Source organism: Hippichthys cyanospilos, chromosome 11, assembly GCF_059441005.1.
Source record: "Hippichthys cyanospilos isolate Australia breed blue-spotted pipefish chromosome 11, RoL_Hcya_1.0, whole genome shotgun sequence".
Classification (NCBI taxonomy): Eukaryota; Metazoa; Chordata; class Actinopteri; order Syngnathiformes; family Syngnathidae; genus Hippichthys; species Hippichthys cyanospilos.
Genome location: NC_142379.1, coordinates 6,074,478 through 6,092,500, shown reverse-complemented (window position 1 = coordinate 6,092,500; position 18,023 = coordinate 6,074,478). Strand labels below are relative to the sequence as shown.

General features: G+C 42.3%; 1 non-coding gene across 1 annotated transcript; it reads left to right on the top strand.

Annotated features, from left to right (window-relative positions):
* The first annotated feature begins 7,704 nt into the window (after positions 1 to 7,704).
* On the top strand, positions 7,705 to 7,846 carry LOC148415601 (small nucleolar RNA SNORA50). The gene has a single exon (XR_015867342.1). It is a non-coding gene; the product is annotated as a small nucleolar RNA SNORA50 (small nucleolar RNA).
* Positions 7,847 to 18,023: the final 10,177 nt, after the last annotated feature.

Here is an 18,023-nt window from a genome sequence, read left to right as displayed (position 1 = left end):
GTTAAGGAAATCTTCCTAGCAATGGTCACAGTAGCTGTGACCAATTCACGGTCACAAGTTGTGGGAGATGCTTGGAGGGTCATGCATTCTTTTGGAACAGCTGCTAACGATCAGGAATGCAAGGTGTCGTTGGAGGCTACATGCAATCCTGCAATTCCTGTTCAAATTATAATCTGTTCACAAATTGGCCATTGTGTGACCAGTGAAATGAGTCACTAGGTTACCTCAGGGCAATGTGTAAGCACTTCATATGATAAGTAGGGTTGTCTGTCTGTGTTCCTGTAGTTCTGTCCTGTGTGCCATTTATGTATACATTTGTTTTAACTTTGTTTTCCATTTCAGAATGGGACCAGCTAGGAGAGATCCACGTTACAGTGTGCAGGATGTGCTTGAAAACATCCTAAATGGAGAGAGTGATGTGGAGATGGATGACATGGAGACAAGTGATGAGGAGTCAGGTGATGATGCCTGTGTGGACAAAGAAAATACCACACAAGCTGACAAACAAACCCAGGCAAACAAACCCATCATGTCCCGTCACAGATATTGCTGGAAAAAAAAGGATTTTATCAGTCCCAATACTGATTTCTCTGGTCCGGCCATCACAGACGATGCACCTGTCCTCCACACACCACTACAGTACTTTGAAAAGTTTGTGTCAGAAGAAATGATTGGAGCTCTGGCAACAAATACAAACGAGTACAGCGTTCAAAACACTGGAAGATCTGTCAACACTAATACCAAGGAAATACAGAAAATGTTGGGGATGTACCTTAGGATGGGCTTGATACAAATGGCGGGAACCTCTATGTATTGGGACAACAATATACGTATCTCCCCTGTTGCTGATGTGATGCCACGCAACAGATTCCAATCTCTGTTGACAAGCTTACATTTTGTGAACAATTCAACAGTGTCAGACACTGAAAAGATGGACAAACTCTGGAAACTCAGACCGTGGCTTGAATCATTCAGAGAGAAATGCCTGCAGGTGGTACCAGAAGAGCATAATTCTGTGGATGAGATGATGATTCCTTTCAAGGGGAAGTTCAGCTGCATCAAGCAGCACCTGCGAGGGAAGCCACACCCATGGGGGTTCAAAGTGTGGGTGAGAGCTGGAATCTCTGGTATGATGCTGGACTTTGAAGTCTACCAAGGGAGCAAGAATGGAATACGAGTCAAATCTGAACTTGGATTGGCAGGTGATGTTGTGATGAAGCTGGCCTCCACACTTCCAAAGGATCAGAACTACAAGATATACGCAGACAACTTCTTCACCTCTGTTCCATTGGTAGTAAAGCTCCTTGAGCATGGAATTCACTATGTGGGAACAGCCAGGCAGGTACGCCTCCCTAACTGCAACCTTGAAGATGAGAAGAGCTTGAAGAAGAAGGGTAGAGGAAGCTTTGATCACAGAGTGGAGCGGGAACACAATATCTGCGCTGTCAAATGGTATGACAGCAGTGCAGTCACACTTGTGTCATCCTTCGCTGGCCCAGAACCCGTGGAGGTGACTCAACGTTGGGACAAAGCCACCAAAACCTACATTGATGTTAAAAGGCCTTACATTGTGGGTTCCTACAATAAATACATGGGTGGTGTGGATCTGTTGGATGCATTTGCATCAAAACACAAGTTCAACCTGAAATGCGGGCGTTGGTACATGTACATCTTCTGGCACACCATCAACCTTGCTGTGGTCAATGCATGGCTTCTCTACAAGCGGGACTGCAAAGCACTCAGGATGCCAAAGAAGGAAATACTGAACATGAGAAATTTCCAGGCACAGCTAGCAACCTCGCTCATTCTGGTAAGAATCTGTTTCTGCTTTTTGCCATTTTTTGACCTGTATCTTCATGCATTTTTGACATGTACATCTATTGATTATGTAATATTAATATTGATTCTTCTCTGTTCAAATCAGGTGGACACAACACTCAACACTCCGAAGAGAGGACGACCATCTTCAAGCACAAGTTCAAGCCCTGTGACAGCAAGGAGTCCCTTGAATGCTGGGAAGAGACCATCCTCAGATGATGGTTCAAACTGTCCTGTATATAAGAAATCATGTGGACACCCTCCCCCCCCACTGGATGTACGCAAGGACCAAACAGGACATTTCCCACAAAAAGTGAAGAGAGGACGCTGCAGAAATTGCAGATCAGGTTATACAAACACCCAATGCAGCAAGTGCAATCTTCGCCTCTGCTTTTCAGAGGACAGGAACTGTTTCTGGGACTATCATTGTAACTGAATGTGATTTTCATTGTTGTTGAAATAAATGATGGTTCATAACAACATGACTGAGATTGTTTTCTTAAGTTATAATGTTCTGGGACAAAAGCAAAAGCCTGCAAATGTGTCCTTTGTTCTCTATTGTTGTTCCGACAATGAGTTCACACTACAGGAAATTCTGCTCCCTCTCTCCCAATGTTGCAACATTACAACACTTCTGTAAAAACAAAAACAAAAATTGAAAACACTTCATTTTCTTCTCCAATGGCCTCCTACAACAACATCTGAATGGTTGAAAAAAGTTTTTGTGTGTTTTTCTAAGTTTGGGTTTTCCAGGGATATAGATGGTTAAAAAATGTTTGCAATATTTTTCTTTATTTGGCCCTCTGGGGGTAAAAGCAACTCACAAACAAACAAAGTATGTCTCGTGGTAGGCCAAACGATGAAGACAAAGATGACAGAGTGGATTCCAAGGAAGTGGTGAAAACACGAAAGACTCGAGCGTCTATTTCTTCAGAAGCTACCACTACCTCAGGCATACGGGCGGGACGTGGCAATGGTTTGCGCCGTTATTTAAAAGATTCAATGACATTTGATGAAGACTCTGATAGCGAATTCAGCACTGCCCAGGGGGCTTCATCGGATGAGTGGATTCCTTTTAAATCATCTCGTAAGAGATACTGGTCCACTGATAGCAACAGAGATTCATCCCCTGAAACTTCTGGAAATAACAAAGGTAAGCACAAACTTGCTAGCTAGCAAACATGTCACATTTGACTTCTTTAAATAGTGAGCACAATTGGACTAGTTCAGTATTATAGTGTTGAATCTCCTGGAAATAATGTTTTGGGCGGATGAGACTATTCAGTCATGCTTCTGTAAATGTGCTAGGTGTGTACTACTGCTAATTTACGGTTCAATTTTTCCATTCCGCGGTTACACTGAGTGCAGAGTTAAGAAAAAAAAAAAGTTAGTACTCTTAAAATGTAAAAAAAAAAACATTGATGCAATAGTTTTCTTTCCAGCTATTCCCAGCAACATAGCAATGTCTCAGTCCCCCTGTTGGAAGGGCAGAAAAACTCCTGTTGGCAGAGACAGAATACAGGAAGAAAAAGGTATGAACATAAAACTACTAATTGTATATATGCACAGACATTGGACCCCCGGGTTACGCCGTCCATAGCTTGTTTTTTTTTGTGTTTTTTTTTTTAATTCCATCCACTTGTTACGTCAACAACTTCTCTTGCGCGGCTAAAGAAATTGCAAAATTCAAACATGACGTTCAGAGGTAAGAGAGACGCTGCCTCTCTCGCTCTGTTCATCACTTGCTCAGTTCAGAATCTCGCTTGTTTCGTAAAGACTTGATCTCGTGTGAGTGTTTGTATTTTATTTATTGTGCGTTTTAGTGCCTAATTCAATCTTTAATTCGATAGCCATGGGACCCAAGATTCATAGTGCTGTTAAAAGGAGAAGAAAGAAGATGATTACCATGGAAACGAAAGTGGAAATTATCAAGAAATACGAAAAAGGCCTGCGCATCGTTGCTCTTGCTAAGGAATATGGCCGTAACCAGTCGACGATTGCTACAATTCTCAGAAACAAGGAAGCCATTAAAGCAAGCAAGTTTTCCAAGGGCATGACTGTTCTTGCCAGTAGCAGGACCTCAATCAACGACGAAATGGAGAGACTCCTTCTACTATGGATTCAAGAGAAGCAAATCGCTGGGGAGATACTCAAGCAATCGGTAATTTCGCGCAAGGCGAGCGCCATCTTCAGCGATCTCGTAGAAGCCCAGAGAGACGGCAGCGATGGACTGTCGCAGCAAGCCTCCCCAAAGTTCAAGGCTTCCCATGGGTGGTATGATCGCTTTAGGAGGAGGACTGGTTTTCAAACAGGCACCAGACATGGAGAGGGGGTCTGGGATGACAAGAAAGCATCTAACGAAGTCCTCACGAAGTTTGTGAAATTAATTAACCAAGAAGGCTACATTCCTCAGCAAGTGTTTAACTGTGGTGAAACTGGCCTTTTCTGGAAGAAAATGCCCCGTCGTACATATATCACAGCGGAAGAAAAGAAACGTCCTGGCCATAGACCAATGAAGGACAGGCTTACTCTTGCGTTTTGTGCAAATGCCAGCGGGGACTTAAAAATTAAGCCCTTACTGGTATATCACTCGGAGAATCCTCGTGCTTTCATGGCACAAAATATCAAGGACAGGCTCCCGGTATTTTGGAGGTCGAATGACAAGGCCTGGGTCACGAGGACCATATTTATTGAGTGGCTAAACGGCTGCTTCGGTCCTGCTGTCAAGAAATACTTAGAAGAGAACAATCTTCCTCTCAAATGTCTCCTGGTACTGGACAATGCCCCTGCTCACGCTCCTTGCCTCGATGCCAACATACATACGGACTTCTCCTTCATCAAGTTTCTCTATCTGCCACCGAACACCAGCTCTTTCCTCCAGCCAATGGACCAGCAAGTGATTACCAACTTCAAGAAGCTTTACACGAAGCATCTATTCAGAAGATGCTTCGAAGGGACGGAAAGTACTCAACTCACCCTCCGGGAATTTTGGAAGGGGCATTTCGACATACTTCAAGGCCTGCAGATGATTGAGAAAGCATGGAATGACGTTTCGAAGCGCACCTTGAACTCCTCGTGGAAGAAACTCTGGCCGGCTGTTGTGGCAGAACCCAACCCTGCAGAGTTCGAATTTTTAATCGATGATGAAGCTGTTGATGATCCAACCCTTGAGGAGGATATTAAGGAAATCATTTCACTCGGGAGGTCCATGGGCCTTGTTGTCAATGAGGCTGACATTGATAACCTTATCGAGGGGCACAGGGACGAGCTTACGACTGAAGACTTGAAGGAGTTGGAGGCCATGCAGGTGGCCATCATTGAAGAGGAGCAGCACTGTAATGGTGGCGTGAAGGTGGGGGAGACAGAAGAGCCAACATCGGCAGAAATAAGGAAAGCTATCAGTTGGTGTGCAAACCTTACTAGGTTCGTTGAAAAACACCACCCAGACAAAATTTTCACAGGTCGTATCATGGACGCTCTTCATGACAGGTGCATGAGTCATTTTAGAAATATTTTGAGTCGCCGTGAGGAAAAGGATTCTTTGGATAAAAACTTCTCCAAAAGAAAAGTGCCAGAAAGCAATGATAGAAGTGATTCTAGTAAAAAAGGTGAAGATGAAGTGCTATAGATCTGCCTCCGCCCACTACCAGCTCACACCATTATAAAGGTAAATACAATTATATTTTTCCTTTATGTAGTTTTTAGCTATAATATTTGATAATATACTGTACATTATATATGTTGTTGCTAATTTTTGATATGAATATAACGTTTTAATGTTTTTACCTGGGGTTTTGCTAGCATTAGCTAATTACGATAGGTTTCTATTGCCCACCTCACAACGATTTCGCCTAAGGATCTCTACTCCAGATCGAATTAATGTCGTATGACGGGGGTCCACTGTGTATGTATGTGCATATTTACATGTATATATTTCATGCTAACCGGTTTACATTCCTTCACAAGGTCACAAGAAACACTGTCAGTGCCATGGATTTAGCTGGAAACCACACACATTCCCCTTCACCTCAATTGCTGGACCCAGGGGTGCTGCAACTGCCTTGAAGTCAAGCCATCCAGTAGACTTCCTGGAGCTTTTTCTTACCGACGAGTTGCTCCAACAAATTGTTTATCAGACCAACCTATATGCTCGACAATGCCTCCAGGTGCACTCAGATGGGCTTCTGTACAGCCGAAAGAATACGTGGAAGCCAGTGTCTGTCGCTGAAATGAAACGTTTTTTCGGACTTTGTTTTCTTACTGCCCTGGTACCAAAGCCAAACCTTGCCTCATACTGGATTTCGGATGGGGATGATTGTACTCCACATTTCAACGCAACAATGTCAAGGAACCGGTACCAAATAATTTGGCAGTTCCTTCATTTCAACAATAGCGACAATGTGGATGAAGCTGACAAATTATATGAAGTTCGCCCCGTGTTAGATCACCTGCTCGAGAAATTCAAAGAATTATTTCAACCTGGACAGAACATTTGTATCAAAGGAAGGATGCTGTGGCGTGTGCGCTTGCCATGTAAAGACCACAATTCAAAGACTGTAATCTACAGCATAAAATCTTATGTTTTGTGTGACTCAGCAACGGGGTATTGCTTCAATATGCAGCCCTATGTTGGTGAAGCTGGTATCCAGTCAGACACGGTCTTCAATTTGCTTGATCGTCTCTCAGGAAATGGCCATACCCTCTACATGGAAAATGTGTGTTATTCCGGAGAGCTCTGTGATCGTTTACTGGGAGAACGCATCAACCTGTGTGCAACACTCAGGGCTAACTGGTGCGGACCTCAAGCAATCGCAGAGGCGAATAAGTCCAGCCTGGGGGTTGGCGAAACATTGGCCCTGCACAACAAGAAGGTGATGGTTTTGGCTTGGCACAACAAGCGGGTGCTGAAGATGCTGACAACCTGCCATCAAAATGAGATGCAGACAGTGGTGTTGCAGAAGGCACACTCAAAAAAAGTTGCCATAGAAAAGCCAACCTGTGTTGTTGCATACTACAAATATATGAATGGGATAGAAAAATTGGAACAAAACATTGCGTGCTACACCTTCATGAAGAAGACGCCCAACTGGCCAAAAAAATTTGTGGCCTATCTCTTCCAAGTGACCATGTTCAACGCCTATGTAATTTACAGAGCCAGAAACTCAGCGGAACCCTCGTCATTTTTTAATTTCATGCGCCAGGTGGTGAAGGTCTGGACAAGACTTGTGATGAACGAAGATGAAGAGGACAAGCACAAAACTCCGCGTTACGTGCCAAGTGCCAAGTCATGTTATACCGACCCAGAAAGCAGGCTGGATGGACAGTTTGCCAGCCACAAACTTATTTCCATCAAGCCCACCAAGTCGAAGACAAAGCCTACGAGACGATGTAGGGTTTGCACACGCAATGGCCAGCGCAGGGAAACCAGATGGATGTGCAAATCTTGTCATATCCCCTTGCACCCAGGACATTGTGCTACACGCTATCACTCAAAACTCATCTATTGGGCACACACGCAGTCATAATAATCATATTAGTAAACATTTGGTGAAATGTTGGAAGATTTTGCAGTTATTGCTCTTTACACATGCGTGCACACACATTCATGAAAATAGCCCCCAAAAAAATGCCGACTGGTAAAATGTTGGTGGCCATGCTTTATGCACACACAAACTTTCATGAAAATAGCCAAAAATGTATAGATGCAGATTGTTAAAATGCTGCTGTTCCCATGCTTTCTTTGCGTGCATTAATTATCTTCCCATCAAACACATTTTGTTCATGTTTAATAGAAGGGAAAGATTGTTAACGTGTTTGAGATGTCACTAAACTAAAGAAAGTGTCAAAATCACTGTGTGGCCCATACCTACTGTAGTAAAAGGTTTTTAGCACTGTCTTTGAACCCGTTTGGTCTGGCTCGTGACCTTTTGGGCCAAGCCACAGTGCTAAAGCAAAAAAAAAAGGCTTGTTCATAACTGGGGCCTCATGGTCATTCCCCATGTGGCTCTTTTAAATGCAAGCCACAGTTTTATATTAGTGCTTGTCTCACTGCCAATATTGCCTTAAAATGTTTTCAGTTCTGTCCACTGCCTTGTTTGAACGAAAAATAAAAATGCCACACCAGATTGCATACATGGGTTTTTGTTCATTTCCAGACATGTTAAGCCTCAAGGCGGCAGTACTTGGCCGTGTGGATGACAGGACAAATTGTTGAAAGATATTTCTCATTTAAAATAAAAGAAAAAACAAACAAATCATCCGTGAGTCAACATAGCTCGCGGCAGATTTTACCAAAGCCCAGCTTGTCTAATGAATCCGGGTCAAATAAATGTAGCGAACCCGACCCGGATTCGTCAGATGAGTAGTTACCGTCTGGATCAACGGGGAGCAGCCAAGCCTCATCCACAGATGCTCCTGAAAGGAATCGAGGTAAGAACTAGCTTGTTAGCAAGCTCATTTTTATTGCTTTGATAGAGGCATGGGCCAGTATCAGAATGTGACATACAAGGAAACAAAGCAAAGGTGTTCCGCTGTTGCAGTTACCATATTTTGCGATTCATAAGGCTTTTTTTTCTCCCTTGGTCAAGAATTTCATTTCCTGTACCAGTTTGTTTTCCTAATCTGCACTTCAGTGTCATATCACCCATTGGCCTTCCAACCCACTATATTAAAAAAAAAAACTGGGCTTGTTGATTGCGCCTGCACTCTAAAATCTGGTGCGTCTTATAGTCCTAAAATACGGTTGTTCTCATAGAAGAGCAAAAAATGTCCCAATTTGGATCCAAATGTTTACCGCAATGCACCTAAAGTGCTTTAAAAAGTCTCCGCGCTGGCTGCTGCATCCAAGTAGCTTAGCTAGCAAGATGCGGTGATGCTTCTCAATGGCCGAAGTTGGCCTACACCATTCGTTCATTGCCGTACAGTAACAAAAACTGCCAATCCCACTGATGATCGTTCAATTTTGATCTCTTTGGGTGGCATTCAAATCACCATAATATACCTTCCCAAAATTTCAACCTTTTTATAGAAGGAGATGAAACAAAATTCTTATGGATGTGGTTTGTATGGTGAAGATAATAAAAATTTTGTTGCATTTGCAGCTGTTTTAAAACCGGAATTTTTTATTTATTTTTTTATGCGGCTGTATACCTTAAAACAGGTAACCAGCCCATGCCTACTATACAAAGGGGATAAGGAGGAATCACTGAGTGATCAAAGCAATCCCCCCTTCTGCCCTTTGTCAAAGTCTCATAAATGTAATTTAGTTTCACTTGTTTTTATACTGTAACATTATACTGATGTGAAGGAATTTTCAATTTACACAGATCGTGCCTCCTGCAGGGGTCTCCATCCAGTTGGCAGTCTGAAGAGGAAAGGTAAAAAAAAAAATCTGCACATTCCATTATAGGGAAAAAAAATTCTTATGGTAATTGTTTCCATGTTTATATTTTGCAGTCGTGCGTCAAGCAGTGATTTCAGTCCGACATCAGTTCACGGCGTGGAAGAAGGTACAAAAAGATTTTTCCTTCACTGTCACCATTGCAATACAAAATATTTAAATGCTAACGGTGATTTTGCTTTTGTGTGTATAATTAACAGATACTGAAGAGAGCAGAGATCATGAGGAAGACGGTACCTGGCATGAGCATAACTGGCAACCAAACAAGTTCACCTTCACAGCATCTCCTGGACCTCGGAGTACTGCCGCAGAGTTGGATTCCAATCTGCCAGCTGACTTCCTGGAGCTCTTCCTAACTGACGAGCTATTTCAACTTATAGCAGATCACACCAACCTTTGCGCCACTCAGTATTTTCAAACACAGTCCAAGAGTCAGCCACATAGTAGAGTTTTTGCCTGGAAACCAGTCTCCGTCCCAGAACTGAAAACCTTCTTTGGACTGACTTTTCTCACCAGTTATGTCAAAAAGCAAACCATCTCACTATACTGGAGTGTAGATGAGGTAGACATAACGCCCCATTTTGGCCAGACCATGCCAAGGAACAGATTTCAGGTTATATGGAAGTTCCTTAATTACAACAATAGTCTGCTACAGGATGATACTGACAAAATGTATGAAGTCCGCCCAGTGTTGGACTACATTGTGGAAAAGTTCAAGGAGATGTATCAACCAGGGCAAAACATTTGCATTGACGAGGGTATGATGCTTTGGCGGGGGTGCGTATCCTTCAGAGCTTACAACCCAAAGAAGCGTGTTAAATATGGAATCAAATCGTACATACTATGCGATTCTGCCACCGGGTATTGTTTCAATATGCTGCCTGATCTTAGGGAAGCTCTTACAATGGCGGATATAGTCTTCTCTCTTCTTGATCGTCTACCAGGTCATGGTTATACTCTGTATATGAGCGAGTCGTACAATTCCATAGCAATGTGCGAGCTTCTACTGAATGCTGAAACCAATGTCTGTGGAACGCTGAAGAAGAACAGGGGCCAACCCGGGATCTTTTCAAAAGTAACGAAGAATAACTCTAGGGTGGACGAGAAGGTTGCTCGCCACAATAAGAGGGTGATGGTAGTCGCTTGGCAGGACAAACAGTTGGTGACTACATGCCACGAAGATAAAATGCAGAAAGTTGAAGGGTTTCCGAAGGGATACCCCGACGAGGGTCCCACGTTCAAGCCCGAGTGTGTTGTCGCGTACAACTCCTCCATGAATGGGGTGGATAAGTTAGACAAAAACATGGCATACTACCCCTTTGTCCGAAAGCTGGTTAACTGGCCCAAGAAGTTTGTCGCCTATCTTTTCCAAATATGCATGTTCAATGCCCACGTCATCTACAGAGCCAGGCACCCAGAGGACTGTAAATCCCTCTTGGAGTTCATGCGTAGTGTAGTGAAATCCTGGACGGTCAAGCAGCATGTGCAGCCCCAGGCCAAAAAGGAGGCGTGCGCAAAGTTTGGTTTGAAAAGGGCACCCTATCGAAGCGATCCAGACAGCAGACTGGACGGGCAAATTGGCAGACACAAACTCGAAAACATGAGGAAATCGAGCCCCACCGCAAATCCAACCAAGAGATCGAAAAGGTGCCGGGTCTGCTCTCGCAGAGGCCTGCGCAAAGATACACGAATGTGGTGCGTAGGCTGTTGTGTGGCCTTGCATCCAGGAGAATGTTTTACTGCTTACCACACCAAACAGAACTACTGTGAGTAGATGTGAAAAGCCAATTCCTTATTTTTGTGACAGGATTATGTTCAGTATCTGTAACACCTTCAAAGTTGTTTTTTTTGATTGTACAAATTGTTGTTTGTAAATAAATTATCACGTAACATTCCTTTGTCATTCATCATTTGCTTGTGTAGGCGGGAGATAGTCAAACTTGTGAGATACCTTAGAAAAAAAACAAAAATACGTGGTTGTTCCGTGCTGTGATCCTATAAGCCTCTCAGTGTGGTGTCATGCATGCATGGATCACTCACCAAAAAAATATTTTTTTTTTTCCATTATTCATGGTGTGGTTGATGATAGCACAATGCCCAACCTTTGATCCACGGGCCAGTTATCAAGTAAAACCTTTTCTACCAAACCATCGTTGACAGAATGGGCACCATAAGAAACTGTTGTGCATTTTTGGCGTGTGCTTTATGATGCGCTTTTGAGGGGTGCTCCTTTCAACCAGCTGGGCTTGACGAGCCCAGCTTTGTTTCCTACCAACCACAATATAAACAATTTTTGATACAGATGAAGCTTCACTCAGAACAGTTCCTGCCTTTCCTTGCTAGTAGTTGCAAGCCGCTTAAACTTAGCAGCAAACAGTTTAGTGCTAGCCAAAGTTACGGCGGCTAACCGTTATATTCCTCTTCAACTAGTATTTTTTTTTTCATGCTTTTAATACTAATGAAACTGATGCCTTGGCTGTACATTTCATAGCAAAATGGTCAGACTTTCTCTGTGACTTATTTGCAGGTATGCTAAATATGTGATCAATAAAGCAATTTCAGTCTTAAGAAAAGGGTAGAAGTTGATGGACAAATCGTTTTAAAACCTACTGCGTCCCAGTACAGAATAGAAAAAGTGACTTTTTTTCCTGATTTTCTTTTGCTTTTGTTAGTGTTTACAAAATTGTTAAAAAATGTCTTGTTAGGTTTTAAATGGTAAGCCAATTGTCTCAAAATTCTGTTAATGTTACAGTGTTATCAATGTTGTTACAACTAACCATGAAAATGTTTCTCTATTCTTAAGGTCTCGCACGCCACAGCCGCCAGCAGAAGATGAAGAAGAGAACATTGATGACACTCTTGTTACTATCGATACATGTAAGTGTTAGGTGGGGCTCATTTATATATTCCCTTAAAGGATACTCACTAAATTATCACTTTGCTTTCAGACAACTGTGATCTGCACTTCAAAGTGTCCCGAGATCGCTACAGTGGCTACCCGCTGACCATCGAAGGCTTCGCTTACTTGTGGGCTGGGGCGCGGGCCACCCATGGGGTCAACTGCGGACGCGTGTGCTACGAGATGAAGGTAAGCGTCAAAAATTGATACTGTCTTTTTCTAAAGAACTATCAGAATATTCAGCTTTTTTTTTTATTTCTGCACTTCAGCAGAATTTCTCCCCTGTAAGGGGTAAATGTAAATGCACCTTCAAGTTTGAAAAACTTTGCAGTCGAAGACATATTGTGCTCGCCGTTTCCCATGAATCACCTGCCTGTAGGCTAGTTGCAACTATTTTGGATAGTAAATATCCTCATTCAGTTATAGATTAAAGCAGACTGATCTTTCTGTGAAAGGGTGTTTTAAAAATCTACATTTGCTTTGGAAAACACATTAAAAATGTTGCCTTTTTTTTTTTCCTCGTCACGGACCAGTAATGAATCTTAATACTAATCATTTTTTATGTTTTGCGCTGTCAGTTTGAACAAATGTCCATTTCTTAATAAAGACCCTAAACAAAGATTTTTTTTAATCCAATTAATTGATCAATCAGATTAAACAGATGAATTAATCAAGTAAGGGCCAAATTCAACGTTTCTCTTTTCCTTCAGATCAATGAGGAAATTCCTGTCAAGCACCTTCCCAGTTCGGAACCGGATCCGCATGTGGTTCGAATCGGATGGTCACTCAACCACAGCAGCACTCAGCTTGGTGAGAGCAACCACCACGTGGTGTAAATAAGCCTCAAAGCCAAATCCGCAGCTGTTCATTCAAACTGCCCTTGTTTCTCGTCGTAGGAGAGGAGCCCTTTTCTTTTGGATATGGAGGAACCGGGAAGAAATCGAGCGACTGTAAATTTGCAGATTATGGAGAGAGATTTGGAGAAAATGATGTTATCGGCTGCTACATTGTAAGTGACAACAACGTCAAACATCAGCGGGTATGCCCAAAAAAAAGCTAACACCCGCCATGATATTGTCAGGACTTTGACCAAGGCGAAGAAGTACAGATGACTTTCTCCAAGAATGGCGTGGACCTGGGCGTAGCCTTCACGACCACCAAGGAAGAACTGGCGGGCCGTGCGCTTTTCCCCCACGTTCTGGTGAAGAACTGCGCTGTGGAGTTCAACTTTGGACAAAAGCAGCCATACTTCCCTCCGCCCAGCGGCTTCACTTACATTCACAGCGTGGCCCTGGAACAGAAGATAAGAGGCACAAAGGGACCTGCCAGCAAAAACGAATGCGAGGTAAGACACAGGCTGTTTTTATGTTTCTATTTGGGGAGCTATGTTTTCTTCAACTGAACCAGAGAAAGCATTGGGCAAAAATATCACTAGAGGTGAAACCTCCCCTGGATTAAATAATGTTAAAGTTCAACTACATTCTCACTGGTTTGAAGCAAGCCTTTGTTTCCATATAAGTTTTGACACTATGACAAGAAAACCTATTAACTGGTCTCTGGTGCCATCATCATAAGGAGTAACACACAGGTCATCCTTGAAATTTCTGTTCATTTATCTCGACCACCGCTCAACAGCGTGGTGGAAAAAAACTGCATAAAATGTTATATAACAAATAAGTTTAAAATGCAATGAAAAAAGCATGAACTAGAATGGGGTTTAAGTTGGAAAAATAACCATTTGTAGTTGAAAAATTAGAGCGCCATGGTGCAACAGTTTAGAATTTGCAGCACGGTTCTTTTTGGAGTTACTCTGTGTGAGTGGGCAATTGGCAGCTAGGCTTGTCTCACTTTTTTCAAGTTGTGTATTTTGCCGTGCGTTTCATTAGATGCGTGTGTAAACGTGTTCTTAGAAGACATTACGTTCACACATTTCTTGCAATTACTTTTCACTTTTCACGTGAGCATTCTTTGCAGGAAAATCATGTTGCAATCGCTTGCTGGTATTTTTCATTATTTGAAATCACGCAAGCTTGCATATTTTATTATTTAAAATAAAATCATGCACGTTTGTATCGGTTTGTTTGAGCGAGACGGGGCGGACAACGTTAATGTCGGTATCTCAACATCTATTTGAGGAGCATTTGAGACTTGTTTTCCAATCGACATCGGATTGGATAGTGACATTCTACTTGACCTTGATAACCGGTCGCTTCGCCGGCATCCATCGGACCCGGTATTCAACATACAAAGATGGCAGGCAAATTTTCTACTATGCAGGCGAGAGCGGCTATCGTGGAGGAAGGTGAGGTTTTTTTCCGAGTCTGCCGACGCATCTGCGGATGAGAGCCAAATTATACAAGTGAATCTTCCAATGAAGACGGGGATACTTGTGGGGATGAGGAGGAGGAAGTAGAAGAAGAAGAACAAGACGATCACAATGACGCGGATGAGCAGAAGATAACTTGGAAGTAAAAAAATCGAAAGATCATTTGGTCGTTGACCAGTGAAGTGGCCGGACACTTTGTACCTCCAAAGCTTCCAACTCCCGGTCCCTCTTGCTACGCCATCGCCAGGATCAGCAGCCCGGCCACCGCCTTCAACCTTTATTTCAATGACAACATCGTGGACACCATAGTCAAGATGACAAATCTTCAAGGGCAGCGGACCACCAGAGGATGGTCCAATTTGACAGTGCAGGAGTTTCGTGCGTACCTGGGACTGCTGATCCTGGCGGGTGTGTATAAAGCAAAGCATGATTCAACTGTAGATGTCAGATCTCTTCTGACATCAACCTCCAGATGTCAGAAGAGAAATGCTGGACCACTTTCCATCCTGGGAAAAGCGCCAAAGGTGCAGGCACTGCACAGGATACTTTTCCCATGTGCGCTGTGGAAAATGCAATATCCATCTCTGCCTGAACAAGGACAGGAACTGTTTTCATGCTTACCACATGGCATAAAAAAGTGAAGGTAGCATTTTGAGAATTGGGACGATGTTTTTGCCTGCACCGCTGTTTTTATTCATGGTTACTGTTGTTCATAATCAAAGGAAAAATAAGGTAGCAATTTGACATAGCCCAGGGTTCTTGTTGAAAATCGTTAATTTCTGTAATTATGTTTTATTAAAAAAAAAAGTTACTGTTAAAGGTAGGAGTTTGCAAAACTAACAAAGGCTGAGGTTATTTTTGTTTTTTCTATTCCTGATTTGACAATTATTCTTGCAAGTCTTTAACAAACCTCAATTATTAATTAATTATAGGTATGAATATGTAGGAAACAAGATGATTGGGACAGTCAACTGTCATGGAATAGAACCCATTTCAAAGTCATCTTAAATTAACCTTAAAAATACATGTCTCACATATGATTTAGTTTTAATCAAATGCCCCAAAAAGTGTGTGTGTTATCAAAACAGACATGGCAGCTAGCCCCTAATTGGTGCAAATGTGCCAACTCCAATTGAGACTCCTACTTTTGGTGTGCTTGTTATCAGATTCTGATGATGGTCGGCCTGCCCGCTTGTGGAAAGACCACCTGGGCTGTCAAGCATGCTGAGACCAACCCTGAGAAGAAGTACAACATCCTGGGCACCAATGCCATCATGGACAAGATGAAGGTGAGTGGAATGCAGTAAGCTCGAAAAAACAACTCTCCCCCACCCAAAAAAAAACAACGGCCCCCCGTGTTACAGCATCCCTGGCTTACGTTGTTTACATGTTGCGATGTGGAATATTGAGTTATTTTTCATCCCCCCTTTATGGTATTTTCCCAGTTTTGCGACAAAAACAACTGTCATGACCCTTGAGGCTTGGCTGTATTTGTGTTGTTTTGCAGGCGTTTTTAGGTAATTACACTTATTTTCAGTCGCCATCACATTTGCCTCCCTGCAACGCGTCACTACAATTCTGGTCTGCTATTGGTAGGCGTCTCCTCACGGAGATGGTGGTCTGATATTGGTCGGCCTCACTCGTTTCACTCTATTGATAAAATGCATTCTTATTACTACTTTTTTGTCAATCATCAGATTTCTATCATTTTTTATTTATTTTTTTCCCACGCACATTTAACATGGCGCTGCGTTGTTTAGATGATGGGCCTGCGGCGCCAGAGGAACTACGCCGGCCGCTGGGACGTCCTGATCCAACAGGCCACGCAGTGTCTGAACCGCTTGATCGAGATCGCCGCACGCAAGAGACGCAATTACATTCTGGACCAGGTAGCGTACTGGCGGCCGCGCGCACACTGTCGACACTCGCAACCGTCACTCAATGATGACTCTCTCTAATGGAATATCTATTTATTTTTCAGGGGGGCTCTGTGTATTGTAGAAGTAGTACAAGCCGCATTGAATCTCACCCTCTTTTTGTCACTTTGCTTGTCTTGTATTGTAAACCAAAGTGACAGATTATTTATTTCATGTTGTCATCCCTCGCTATATACATTTTTTGCACTTGCTATCTCCTGTCATAATACAATACTGTTTGTCTTGTGAACTGCGACAATGTACAAGTAGACCATGACATTGTAAAGATGTTGAGAAACAAGTAAGCTCTGACTCTGGTGAGTAAGAAAAACACCTTCTGTTGCTAATTGCTAAGAGAGAGCTTTTTCACTTTAAAAGCTGTTTTCATAAGTAGAAGTGAGATACATGGAACTGTTGAGTGTGTGTTTTAATGAATTGACCCCCAAGGTAAGTAGTGACTAACAGCGTTGAGATTTTCAGGTCCTTGGTAGCGGGGGCTCGGCAAAGGTAGGTAGGGTCAGATGGCGACGTTTCCGTGGAGACGTGAGTATCCGCAGGTGAGTTTTATCTGTGTTGTCGTGTCAAGTGGGACAAGAGCTCCATGGGAAACCAGGTAAGTCCAGGTAAGTCTAGGGGGTTTGAGGGGGACCCATCATCTTAAACTCGATCAAGCCGTGTTAAGCTTTGTTCATGAGGGCTTAATGTTTTCGTATTCTTTCTTAGTGCAAGTTATATGATCTTATTTTGCTTCATTATTGTTAACCACGATGAGATTTGTTCTTTCTTCCTGCCAAATTGTATCGCGGGAATTATCTCAATGCTATGGCAGGTTTGTCTCCTGTAACTACGATTCGCTGCTATTATGTTTTACCGCTACTAACGCCGGTCTTTTTTAAAAAGCCGCTGTGCCGTTGATGTAACATTTTTAAAATAATACAAATTAAATAAGTGTATTCTCTGCTTGTTTTGAAAAAAGCTTGTCAATTGTGCAAATTAAGTCAGATGTTTCCAACTTATATTGTTATAATACGGACTACATACTAATTGTCCACTTAAAGTACCTCAGGTGATTTCCGTAAATTCCGGACTCCGATATGCATTTGATTTAAAGCCGCAATAGCTAAATATAGTCATTAAACCTTATCAATTAAATGGCATATTTGCATTCAATTTGACTAACTTTTAGTTACTCTAAATACCATTTTATCATTTTTTTTTTCCTCTCCAAATAATGTCGATAATTACACAGGTCCCTTTTGTTGTTAAAAGGAATATTAGCAAAGAAATAGCTCACACAGGTACTTTTTTGCAAACTTTTATATATTAGGATTGTTTGTGACTTTTTTTGGGTATTTCATTGATCAGAAGCGACGAGACTGGGTAACCACTTGACTCTGTTCAGAAAAAAACCCACAGAAATAAACTATTAAATGCTGCAGGGTTCAAAACGTTGGAAAAAAGAGTCTTCCATTCTAATAATATATGCATTTGTGGAAGTTATATAAAATAATAACTTCCCTAAAATGGTGAAAACGATGTAAGTTTTTGCTCGTTTGCCAAAGCTTTCTTAGTTGTTGCAATTCTCAATTTTGAAAGCCTTGTTTATAACGCCAGAATAGGTCATCTCTTCTATTTCACGTAAAGCAGTCAAAGTTGATCACACAC